The sequence below is a fragment of the Opisthocomus hoazin genome, chromosome 9, assembly GCF_030867145.1.
Source record: "Opisthocomus hoazin isolate bOpiHoa1 chromosome 9, bOpiHoa1.hap1, whole genome shotgun sequence".
Taxonomy (NCBI): Eukaryota; Metazoa; Chordata; class Aves; order Opisthocomiformes; family Opisthocomidae; genus Opisthocomus; species Opisthocomus hoazin.
This window is the reverse complement of record NC_134422.1, coordinates 3,161,142-3,173,833: the sequence shown is the minus strand read 5'-3', so window position 1 is coordinate 3,173,833 and position 12,692 is coordinate 3,161,142. Positions and strand designations below refer to the sequence as shown.

Below are 12,692 nucleotides of genomic sequence, written 5' to 3'. Positions count from 1 at the left end.
ATTATTTTGTGAACTGCGTTCACTTTGGGGTATTTATATTTTGTACGTTAAGGCTTTATGTTAGCTGTAGGAATGGAGAAGGAACTGGATTAACGTTCCCCTCTCCCCACTGGAATGGCTCTCGTGCTGGTAGCTGGCTCTCACGCGCCTGGTGAAGTACCGCTGTGCTTCAGGTAGAGACGGCTGCTGGAAGAAGCGCTGTTATTCGTTAGTTTGCAGTAGTAATGGCTCAGTAAAATGTTGGGCTAATTCATTCTTTTTTACCTCTAACGACATTTGTTTAGGGAATAAAGGAGGGGGAAAGACAAAGCGGTATTGTGCAGAGCTAAAATTATTTGTTCATCATCTCAGTTCTCATCAGTTTCACAGTTATCTCTATATTAAATTAAAGCTCAGTGAAGGAGAAAAGTAGATTACATTTCCATTGTGAACTAGAAAATAGAAATGCGTGTACAACAGGTATGCAAAGTAGCTAATGGAAATAAATCACAAGTTTTTGAAATGCTGTGTTACAGATGAATGGAAATATTATTTAAATTATTCATTCATTTTTAATTCTAAGATGTTTTCACAAAACCGAAATAAATTGGAATGCATGGTTATTTGAGAGCACCTTTAGTTTCCATACCTTACAGGTCCTAATCTTGAGTATTAACTTCATCAAAATATCAAGTACAAGGAAGCAGAAAACATATTCCTGTTTAACGTACGAAACACAGGCAAGCGCTTGCCATAGCAACCAGCAGTTAGGTGAGCCGAGCGCTGCGGTGCATGGGCCTGCGCCGCGCTTACCTCCTCATTACCCGGGGTTGTACACGGGAGTGATTTTCTTTACAGTCAGAAACGGATCTATTTGTCAATTTGATTGTTTTTGTTCCGTTTTGAAATTGCAGGGTGAGGATTGCGTGTGTGCCGGTTCTGAATAGTAGCATGCACCTTTCCTGTCAAAACCGAGGCTTTTTATAAAATAAAAGTCTTTTCATGGTTGTAAGATGTATTATTAGTACTTGTCACTTTCTTTATGGAAGTATCAGATACGCAGGATTTATGGGATTGAGACTATTGCCTAAATTGATGTCTCTGATTTTCTCCTCTTGCAAATTAATACTCCATTTCTTTCTTTTCTTCTCCCCGGGTAGCTGGGGACAAAAAAACCAGAAACTTTCTCTGTTCAAAGCTGCATCCACTCAAATGACACTCGTGCCAAATCTGTGAAAAACGTTAACGTGTGAGCCTTATAGCTATATATCACGTACGTAAAACAAATATGTTAATATGTTAGCCTCATAGCCATATATCACATACGTAAAACAAATGTGTTAGCCTTATAGCTATAGCTAATTTTTAAATTGGCTTCTCTGAAAGGCTTGCCTCCTGTTATTGTATTAGCTTTAATGTTTTTCACTTGGTGTATGGCGTTGTTAGGCAGTTAAAATGCATTTTTGAAGTTATATTAATATAGCCAACTTGTCATACAGAAGAGCAGTACGCTTGGAAAAGGCCATATGTTCATGCAAAGGTAGTCGTGGAGGGTAGGATATTTGCTTCTTGTTTTCTTAGGTTTTCTGTTGTGTTTTAACTTCATTTTCTCCAGATACTGTGCTTAGTAAATATTTGGATAATAGATGTGAATTCTAATCATTCATTAAGGCAGCAAGATTATAATCTCCAACAGCTTTATGATGACTTTACTCAAAACAGATTTTTTTAGACATGCCTACCTGCTCTTTGGTATTATAACAGTTAAAATTCAGAATTGGGGTCATACGTTTTGAGTATGTAAGCAGCTAAATACTACTTTTATTTAAACAATGAAATACACTGAGGTCCTCCTATGAAAGCAGGAGAGGAGAAGATATTTTCAGTACCGCAGTGCTGTAAAATAAAATAAATGAGCAAACGTCACGAATTTCCCCAAGCACTTTGGGCTGGCATGAGCCGAATTCGCTGCTGCCCCTTCCACTTGGAGCTACGGGCAGACGTGCAGCTCCTTCCTGAGCGGCTAGCCCAGCGCCAGCGTTCCTCCAGCCGCGGAGATTAGGGCACCGATCTGGGTTAAGACTAATCCAGCAGCAGTACACAAATCTGCTCCCGTGTCTGATTGACGGGAGCCGCGTTAGCCTCTGCGGAGGAGAGCGAGCCGCGGCGCCTGGCCCCGAGCCGGAGGAGCCTTCTGGCAGAGGGTTGAGCTGTGCCCTCTGCCCCGAGTGAGGGGCTACACCTTGGGGATTTCCTCCTCCAGAACAGTCCCAGGGTCCAGGAAAATGAAGAAGTAAGGAAAAAAGGCTGGTGTCCCCGTCGCTTCCAGGCTTCTCGCTGGGGAGCTAACAGAGCCCTGGTTGAAGCCAGGTCTGCTGGATTGATGGAGGTTCTAGGTTGGTGTTGAAACCTGGAAAGCCTGTGATCCCTGTAGTTAGTCCGAGCATAGTCGTGAAAAGCTATTTTCACCACCTGCTTATGCTGGTTGTAAGAATAAAATTAAATACGAGGCTCTGGTTAGGCCGAGTTCGGGATTCTCCATCGCATGTTCAAGTCACAGAATTAGCTGGAGCTGTGTCTGTTTTAGGCGAAAAATCTACAAAGCGTTTTAGGGAAAAATGCCTACAAGTCTAAAATCTGCTTTCAGTGGGACCTAAGCCACTTTGGGTTTTGTATGTTAGTTTTTATATATGTGTATGTGTATGAGTCTATATATATAGAGGGAGATGTGTGTATAAATCATATACAAAAACGGGCATCTCTTACAATTTTAGTTCTCTGAAGCTTTATGGTAGATCTTCTCAAGAATATTTCCTGAAAAAGTCCTTTTATCCGTTCTCCAGCTGTGTGGGCTCTATTTCTATAGCCTTAAATTCTGTGGAAATGTAAAGCAGTGGAGGATGTAGCCAGAGTTCGACCCAGCCCTTGGACAGTAGGGTATTCTGCTGATTTTGTGTTTGTGATCAATGAAGAAAGAGAGATCCTTCTAGAGGGCAGTTCAGAATACAACTGTATCTAGGACCAGATTAGATTGATTTATTTTCAGTCACGCTTTGGACTCTACCTTTCTTCACTGATGACGGGGAGCGCCTAGGTAAACTCCCAAGTTTCGTTCAACATTTGCTTTTCTGAATGCACCCGTGGCTTTTGAGTAGTTTCTCATGTTAGAGAAACCGTGCAGTTTACGCGAAGTGCGGGTATCGATAACTTGGCCTTCTGCAAACCTTGTTTTAGTACAACATGTGTTTTATTGCAGGAAGAAAAGGCTTTATCACAACACAACGAGCAAAGAAACTTGAAGACTTGAAGAAAAAGCACTTGTCAAATTCTTTCCAAAAGTTCCAAGACCCACCAAAACCTGGTGGATTGCCTCCAGCAGCCTTCCTGGTCTGAGGTAGGTGAAGTCTCGCTTTGCCACTCTTTCTCCTCCTGTCACGTGTATAGTGAACATAGGGATTTCAAATTTTTAAATTGTTTCCTCTCTTTGATGTGTCAGAAAGTAGCGTTGGGGTTGCAGTAGGCTGGTGTTGCAGGCAGTGTTGTTTATCGGGGGGTAGTGTAGTGCCACCACTGGAAATTAATGATGCCCTGTTTATTTTTAGTATTATGGAAGACAGTGCAATTATTAAATATAATTCTGCGTGACTTTTCCACTGAACAAAATAAAAATAGCAGTTGTTGAAAATAAAATCAGACAAAATCAGACCGGGTGCTTGTAACCGGGTCTCTGAGCTTCTGCCAGTATTTTCCAGCGTGGAGCCCACGGCTCTGATTTGGAATTAACTCTTTTGAAGGAGCATTTTTCAGTTATGCCACAGGGTAAGCGGGAAGAATAACCTGAGAAACAGCCAATAATCAAGTTGATTGGTTTAGAAGAAATGTATTTAAAGCCTACCCGAACAAAAAAGAGAGCTGGCAGACTGCCATTCCCTTTCTCTAATTTGTGACAGCGCACAATTGGAAAGTTACGGAGTTTGTTTCTGTTACCGGAAGATCATTTTCTGGTATTTCTCATTTTTCCATACAAAAAGTAGAGTATCTTTAATTTTAGATACATCAAATACCATAGTTGTAAGAATACTGTATGTATCTTAAGAGATTAGATGGGGACAGGATTTTTTTAATCTGTTAGCACAGACTTGTTATGTAAATAGAAAGCTCACAAAGGGAACGAGACAGCACATGCACTGTAAAAACAGATGTCCCTTCCCCAGAAAAACATTCACCGTTCGCTTCCTGCGACTTGGTGAGAACTCTTTGGGAAGTTGATTGTTATGGAGATGTATGCAGTCGAAAAATAAACAGATTGTAGTCGCTGTGTAAGTCCCGTGCTGATCTCTGAACGATAAACGGGTCTTTTCACGCGTGGCGCGGCGCTGTGTGGTAACAGCTGGGACAGTCTGTGGCGATCACCTTCTCGCTTTAAATAGCAGGCTGCAGAAGTAGAAGAGCTTTTTTCCAATGTCAAGCGTCCATTTTTTTAATTGAAAAAAAATCCTTTGCAGTTTTTCTACGGGCGCTTGGTTTTAATTCTTTATCACAAAACCTGGTAGCTCCTAACAGGCAGCAGTCTAGGCTTAGTATTTATACAACTGCACTCTGTAGCTCGTCGTCTGTGTCCATGGGGCTAGTGTTTTGATGCTAGCAAGTTAGCAAATGGCATATGCAAAATTCAGGTGACATCTGTTTTTTTAACAGAAGCTTTAATTACGTCTTTGCTTGTACGTTTCTTTTTCTGTACGCTCAGTATGGACAATTTTTATCATTAATCTGTTGTTACTCTTTTATTCAGGTAGTACAAGTTAAAATTCAGGTTATTTATTTGAATTCATTTTAATAACGTTTTTCTGTAGATTTCTTGAGGCTCTTATTAGAAGCTTCTTTTACTGATGCAACTTCAATCCTTAGTGCTGTCCGCATGACCTAGTTATTTTAAGCCCTGGTACGACTTAGGTTTCGTTCTTGGACTATTTCACCCATCTATTGAAATTGTTTCCAGTAAAGGAGTCGTACAGTGTTTGCTGTGATGAGCGTTCCACGCTCAAGGGAAGTTCTTCATAAAAATGTCTCTTATCAATACTTTTCAATATGTTTAAATGTTAATAAATAATTTTATCTGAAGAATGTAATATCCATAGTGAAATCACAATCTGAAGTACATTTGTATGCAAATTCTTTAACAGTAGGTTATACCATCTTCCTATTTGTTTTGTTACTGTACAGATAAGCTATGTTGTGAAGCCATGAATTCTTATTAAGCTGTAACTTTATGAATCACCTGCGGAAAAATGTTCATTCTTTGAAATATTCATGCAGCTTATATACAGTGGAAACAAGTTAAAAATTTCTCTAGTTTCTAGGACTGCAGAAGAAATTCATATGTTTGAATTATGCCATTTGTATGTTTGATTTTAAGATGTAGAATTTCTAGAGTAATTTAGAAAACACTGGCATCCAGTTTCTTGATAAACTGAAGCGGGTAGCTAAGGCCCAGTGGTGAGAGCCCACCTTGTGAGTCCTGAGGATGCTTCACAAGAGAAAGTTCAGGGTCTCTCAGACTCCTGGAGATTTGTATCGTTCTCCTTCCACAGTATGGCTGGCTGTGGTGTGCGTAACCTGTACTGCAGCTCTGCCCATTGAATACCCCAATTCTTCACCTGCTAAAATGCGGTATTTTTCATTTCAGTCATATATATTCAGTATTTAGAGCCCTATGACTCCTTGCGTTTATGAACTCACAGTTCTGTTCGTTCAGCAAAGTTGTTTAACCCTTTCAACTAAGCGGACGAGCCTTTATTAATAGCAATAATATTAATTTCATTGTTACATATGGGATTTTTAATTTATTTTTATCATTTTAATAATATCTGTGGGCTGAATGTGCCTGGTTGGTGTCCTAGATGCGTAAAAACATTCCGTATTAAGAACAGGTAAACCCTGTAATGAGCAGAAGCATAGGGACATAATTTTCAAAGTGGTATTGGTTGGGGAAGAACTTTAGCAAGTTAATAATTTTTCTTCCAAGTAGTTTGCATATGAAAAAACTGTTTGCTGAAAGGCCCTACTAGGTTGGTAAATACAGTTTGAAACAACCAGGACTCGTTGGTACCCAGTTTTACAAAATGCTGTGCCCCTATTTTGCCCTTAAATTGGGAAGGTGCTGATCAACTGCAAACTCAGTTAAAGTAGTCGTACTACTAAAGTCAAGGAAAGCCAAACAGCGGGTCGTCACCAAGAAGGCAAAAAGGTTTTGCTTATAAACTTAACTAAGATATTTTAATAAACATAGTAAATACTGTATTTGGTATTTGCAGCCAGTGTACTTTGTGACATACGTGCTTATGTCCTGGTTTTTTGACTTACCTGAAATTTTCTGTTCATGTTTTGTATTAACGGGTTTTCTGTTAGGGAAGAAGGTTTGAACAACAACCGAGACCTTTATTATGATGGCAGATGGCTTTAAAAGAGGTTCCAAGTACATGATCTTGTAAATCAAAGCAAAATCATTAGATTTTCTATAGGAAAAGATGAAAAAAAGAAAAAGATGAAAAAAAAGAAAGCATGGAGTGGCTGTGTTGCACCTGTTTTAATCGAAGATTTGTTAAAAAAAAACAAACCTCCCCAATAATTCTGAATTTGTTAAATGTGTATTGCTGATCCCTCAGTGTTCCCTTAGGGAGTCCTCAGGCTTTCAGGTACAAAGCTTTAGAGACCTATATCAGCTCTTGCAGATATGCCTTTAACCTAATGAGCCCCAGTCCATTTCACCTCTAGAAGAACTAATTAATTGGCTTAAAGTCCTGCAAAGACTGTAAACTCCTTTCAGCATCAGAGAAACTGAGCCTGGCCCGGTCCAAGCCCAGCTACCTCTGAGCCGGTGGGGGGCTGCGGGTGCATTTTGGGGGCGATTCGGGAGGAAGCGGCTTGGTAACCGGCAGATGGGATGGAATAATCCCGGTTCTGTTCCAGCTGGGAGTTCACCGGTACCTGTGCGAAGCCGAATTTAATAGCTCATCAGCAGTTCGGGTGGAACCTTTTCCATAACCGAGGCCATCCGCAGTGCTGGAGCTCTGTAAAGCCTCGCCTGCTTGCCTTTGTAGCTGCAGGTTTGTAGCACGCATCAGTACAACTCAGGCTGGCTGAAGATGTGGCCTTTTTTTGTATGCATATTAATTCCATCACAGAAATCCATACGCTCATTCTTATAGAAATCTACTCATTCTGCTGGACAGTGAACCGCCAGAATGTAGTAAATGGTACTTTTTTTTATCAGTTCCAGTCAGAGCCGTCCTACCCTTCTTTAAAAGCAAATGTTGTTACAGTTTCTACTACAAAGTAATGGGATAAGGGTCTAGAAATCAATCAAGAAAAGTGAAATAGAAACGTTTGGCTCGTTCTTTAATTTAAATAATGCAACTGTCGTCAACAGATGTAACGCGGGGTGCCGGAGTTCCTCAGATGAGGGCTGTAGTAAGGCAGGGAGCCGGCCTCGATGGACATAGCCCATTATCTCAATCCAGACAGGAGACTATCTAAAGCACAGCTGAACGTGCATCAGGAATTTTAAGAAGCCGAAAGATCCCCAAGGTAACTAGAAGCAAGACCATGAGGAGTAATGTAGGTAAGTATTCAGAAGTAAATCAGCGCACTTACGAAGCTGAGCAGCTTTTGGGTTTATTTTGATAGTTTTGTGCTGTGGTAGTAAAGATCGTTACAGAACGTGTTTCAGGTGATACAACGCAAAAGATTTGAGCCAATTTTTAAAAAAAGGAATCAGAAGAACAGCAGACGTCTTCGACATGTAATGGTGCTGAAGTAGGAAAGTAAACAATTTAGCAATTCATATCTTTGTGCCAGATAGACAGTGCGCCCGTACGTGGACCTTTTTGATAACAGAACAAAGAAGCAAAAAGCATTCTTGACCTAGATCTAACAGATTGTATTGAAACAGCATATGAAGCACAGTGTTTTAGTGGTAATAAAATTACCATTTTGTGACAGTGTGATTCATATGGAGTATTAGTCATAATTGGTAGTAATATATTTTGACATAATTAAACAATAGAACTCCAGTTCTCTGTATCAGAAAATATTCAGCACCATTCTTGACCTAGATTATATTGTAATAGCAAAGTGTAGCTGCCTTGCCCTGAGATGAAGCCAGAATTTCACAGTAAAATGTAAAATGAAATGCTCTTATTCTTATACATTTTCATAATCAAAATATAAGGTTATACCATGTCAACAACCAGCAGATGGAGAAAAAGAACGTCCTAGGAAGCTCAAAGAACACGCTAGGAAACTGAGCTATAAATACCAGGCTAATTCCATAGCTTTAAGATTTCTCCAAAGCTTTTTTAAATCCCTCCAGAAAAGACTGAAGAGATCCCTAATCTGAAGTGTCCCAGTTGAAGAAATATGTACGTTTCTATTTTTAAATAAAATTATGTTAATCTACAGTAGATTGTTTGGACATCTTAATGAGTCAGTTAGTACCTGTACTATATTCCTTGCTTCAAAATAAGGTTTTTAAACACAGTGGTATGTTTTCATTCTTATCAGTACTTTCTTCTGCAGGGAAAATACAGAATTCTGTCTGATCACCTCAGAACTGATATGGATGGTATTCCCACAGAATACTTGATGTCCACAACTCTGTTTATCAGAGAGCTTTCTCTTGCAGTAGAGAGAGCTAAAAGAAGTGCAGTCTTATTTGGTAGGATTTTAGGAAAATTTGGAAGGCCTTTTGGTATTTTTTCCTTTGCATTCGTAAATTGTACCTATGGGACCTAACGTTTTGGCTATATTTAGGAATATTGGTTTTTCTGGCTTCCATGCTTCAAATTCTAAATTCTCGAAAGCAGGCTGTCGGATTCGGTGGTGTTCTAGGGAGGATGTTACTCTCGGGTTGTGATTGAATGCGGTGAATCTGCAATGTCAACAGGTTCTAAGTGTCTGTGGGAAAACCTGGATGGTGAGAGAAGTGAATTGCTGAGTGGCTAAGTGAAGGGATTCTTTTCTCCGTAATCCTGGGTGAAAAGATGTATACGATTGGGTTACTGAAGCGCTGTCTAATGTTGCCTGTTGAAGTTAGCACAACCGGTAGCTGGGGGATGTCATGAGACAGAATTATCGTGTAACCCTAGGGTGATACTGGTGTGAAGGGATGTCTGGAGGTCACACAGAACGGCTGAGGTTGGAAGGGACCGCTGGAGGTCATCTTGTCCAACCCCCCTTGTCAAGCAGAGTCACTTAGAGCAGGTTGCCGAGGATCACGTCCAGACAGCTTTTTAGTACCTGCCTGGGTGGAGAGTCCACCACCTCTCCAGGCAACCTGTGCCAGTGCCCCGTCACCCTCACAGTAAAAAAGGGTTTCCTGATGTTCAGACAGAGCCTCCTGTGTTGCCGTCTGTGCCTGTTACCTCTTGTCCTGGTGCTGGACACCACTGAGAAGAGTCTGGTCCCATCTTCTTTGCACCCTTCTTTCAGGAATTCATACGCATTGAGAAGATCCCCCCAGAGCCTTAATTTTCTTAAAACGTATTCAGAACTTTCCGTGTTGCACATGTGTCTGCCGCTTGTTCTTGTATTGTGGACATCAGAGAAGATTCTGGCTCCATCGTCTCCTTATCCACATGTGAGCTAGTTGGAGATTGTAGTAAGATATCTCCTTCACCTTTTCCTCGTGAGCTTCTCCTTCCATAAGGATCTCTTCCTCCTCAAGAATGTCTCTTACCTTCTGCACTCACGTTTTGCTTGAGAAAATACATTAAAAGTAATACCTTTTTCAGAAACTCATGAGTTTTCATTGCGCGTTCCATCTATATGAGGATGAGGAAGGCGGTTGGAGAGCTTGAAAAAAATAAAAATCACAGATCTTCGTTCCTAGAGTGCTGGGAATTTTTACAAGCAGCGTATAACAGCAGTGTCTGACACAAGGCTCGGTATGCGTTCGCTGTCAGTGAGACCTGAGGTAGGATGTAGTTTGCAGGACTGGACACTTCCCTCAAAATAAAATGTCCATTAGCCAGAAGAAGGCAAAGCAGAGGAACAAGCTGGTGACAGATTTAGAAAGCAGGACTGCTAAAGAACAGCTGAAGGGATTGGGTTTGTTTATTCTACGGAAAAGAGAGAAAGAACACTGCAGGATGGACATCAGGCTTTAAAAAGATAAGAGGTTTTCATAAAAGCAATGGTGGCGGTTGCTCTGTAGATTTAAGAAAAAAAAGAAAAAAGCAAGTTTAATTTGCGCAAAGGATAATTTAGGATAGAGGTAAAGAGAAAACAGGCCAAACTTGTGTGTTTTACCTCATATCTGACTGCAAAAATGGATGAATAACTGCAATATTTTACCTATAACTGTCACGAAATTGATGATAGGAAAATTTTAAAAATGCCTAAAGAAGCAGCCTTCGGAGATGATTGTGGTAATTTTGACCTTCCGTCACTGGCAGTGGGCTGAGCAGATTGCTCCCCCGAGGTCCCTCCTCACACCCTCCGTTTCTGTAATTCCGGCAGCGAACGGTGGGACGAGCTTTGCTTTGGTTCCCTGCAAACTTTTGCTATTACCAATATACTTCAGCTGAAGGTATGTAGTATTTGAAGTCTTCATGTGCAGCAGTTTGCATTACAAAATGAGCCGAAGGCCCTTTTTTTCTTAAATAAAATGCTTTGAAAAGCTCTTCCTTAAAATTGAGTGACATTCAGGTTCAGCGGCCTTTGGAAGTTTGCCGCTGATTTGCTTGAATTCAGGTTTCTGGTGAGATGGCAGGCTGGAGTGTAACGTAAGAAATAAACACCTGCAAAACAAATGTGGGGAGCTGTCGTACCTGTCTGTAGCTCGAATTCATATTTCTTAGATTTTTCTACCGAGAGTTCATGGCGTTTGTTCATGACACTAACGGCCTTGTTTATGGCGGGGGTTTTGTGACAGAGTAGATTTGTGTTACTAAATAAATTGCTGTTGATCGAGCTTTAAATCTGTTGTGATGCAGAGCTGACTAAATGGTTCTTTGCCTACGTTTTTTCCAATAACTCACTTCTTGGTGCCAGAACATGCTAAATGTCTGTGTTAACGTACCTACCGTCTGCATTTCCAGAGACTTTTCTCAAGCCTATGCAGAGAAGAAAGGACTGCTGGAGTTTTAACTTCATATCTGGCACAACGCATTGTCCTCTGATTGGGGTGAAGTGGTGCGTTTTCTAGGTTCTCATCTTTTTTGGAGCTTTGTTCTTAAACTCTTGGATGTACTGCATCCTTAAAAGGACACATGGTTTGAATTTCTGGGGGCCTGTGGTCCTTACTCTCATTTTTCTTTTCTCTGCTTTGATGAGCTGGTGCAATTCTCTTTTACTTGTCAAGCTTGAATGTGATTCACCCTTTTGTTTAGTTCCTTCTGAAGAGAATCAAACCTTTTTTGTCTAGCTTAGCGTACGTGCAGTCTATTGCACATGCAGTAAAATCAGGTTTTATAGCGCATCAGGTGAGCAAAGCCAGGGATACCTGGCAGGCCAGAAGTTGAGCAGCATTACCAGCTACCATCTTGCTCTGCGTTAAACCTAACGATGTCGTGTTTGGATGGCCAAACACCTCCAAGGAGAGTTTTCACAACCCCTGTACTGAAGTAGAGAATAGAATGCTTTTTATTGTCGTAAAACCAGATGTTTCATTTTCTGGGAGCCAGGCTGCACTCTTCACAGTTTATTGGACAATGAAATTTATCCTTATTAAGGTGTCAGTTTGAATACGTCTGATAATTGTCACATAAAAATTCAACCCAAAAATACACAGACACTAATATTTAGGTGCTTTGCTCATTTTAGTAGGCTAAAAATACCTTGGCTTTCTTAAAAGTAAATCTCTGAGTGAAGGGAATGAGACAGCCACACAGGAAAAAGGTTTTCAGTCATAAAGCACAAAATCCAGTGGCATGCACACAGTGGAGAACTTTATCATCGTTGTTGCCAGAATACAGATTAAACTTTAGTAGAGTAGATTTTTTTAAAAAGAGGTTGTGCATTAGCTTTTTCGTAAGTGTGAGATTATCTTTTTTCTGTGCTCATGATGTTTTATGGAAATGAAGTGTGTACAAAATGTGAAGTGGAAACAGTTATTTCAGAGTTTTAAAGGAGAAATAATATTCTAAGAAACTGCTCCAATTAAGTGTTTATAAATATGAAGAAATAATTAAGAATCATTTAATACTGAAGTCTTAACATCGTAAGTGGACTGTATTGCTTACTGTAGCTTATCTTCTGTTTCAGCTGATTCTTTATTTTTCAGCTTGGAATGAACAAGATGAACATACCCGCCTTCGATCTAATGCTTAATGAGGAAAAAGGTCAGGCTTCCTTATTTTGTTTTTTTTAATCCTGTGCCCTACTGTTAATTAGTATATGAAAAAGTACTATATATTTGCATTACTTATTTCATATATCTTAAATGGCAAACCAAATGTGAAGTTTTAATACAAGGGTGAGAAGGAGTATATTTCATATATCTTAAATGGCAAACCAAATGTGAAGTTTTAATACAAGGGTGAGAAGGAGTATTTTTAAATCAAATGGTATATTCATAAAACAGCTGACTCAGACCAATGTAAGTAGAAAAAGAAGCTACAGAAGGAAAGGTCATGTATACAAATCTTCACAGAGATTCATTTAAAAGTGATCAAACTTAATTTTAATGGACCTCTTGTGTATCAAGAAAGAAA

At 40.0% G+C, this 12,692-nt stretch overlaps 1 protein-coding gene across 12 annotated transcripts in view; it reads left to right on the top strand.

Moving 5' to 3' along the window:
- Positions 1-12,692, top strand: part of MBD5 (methyl-CpG binding domain protein 5) — a 149,513-nt gene that overhangs the window by 81,061 nt on the left and 55,760 nt on the right. For 7 of the 12 annotated variants that reach the window (XM_075429972.1, XM_075429978.1, XM_075429973.1 and 4 more), the window contains 3 exons: positions 3,236-3,373; positions 7,409-7,600; positions 12,263-12,320. The gene's annotated coding sequence lies outside the window, so the exon portion shown is untranslated. Of the gene's footprint in view, positions 1-3,235; positions 3,374-7,408; positions 7,601-12,243; positions 12,321-12,692 lie in introns of all 12 variants that reach the window. The other 5 variants (XM_075429977.1, XM_075429974.1, XM_075429971.1 and 2 more) reach the window with 5 other exon arrangements.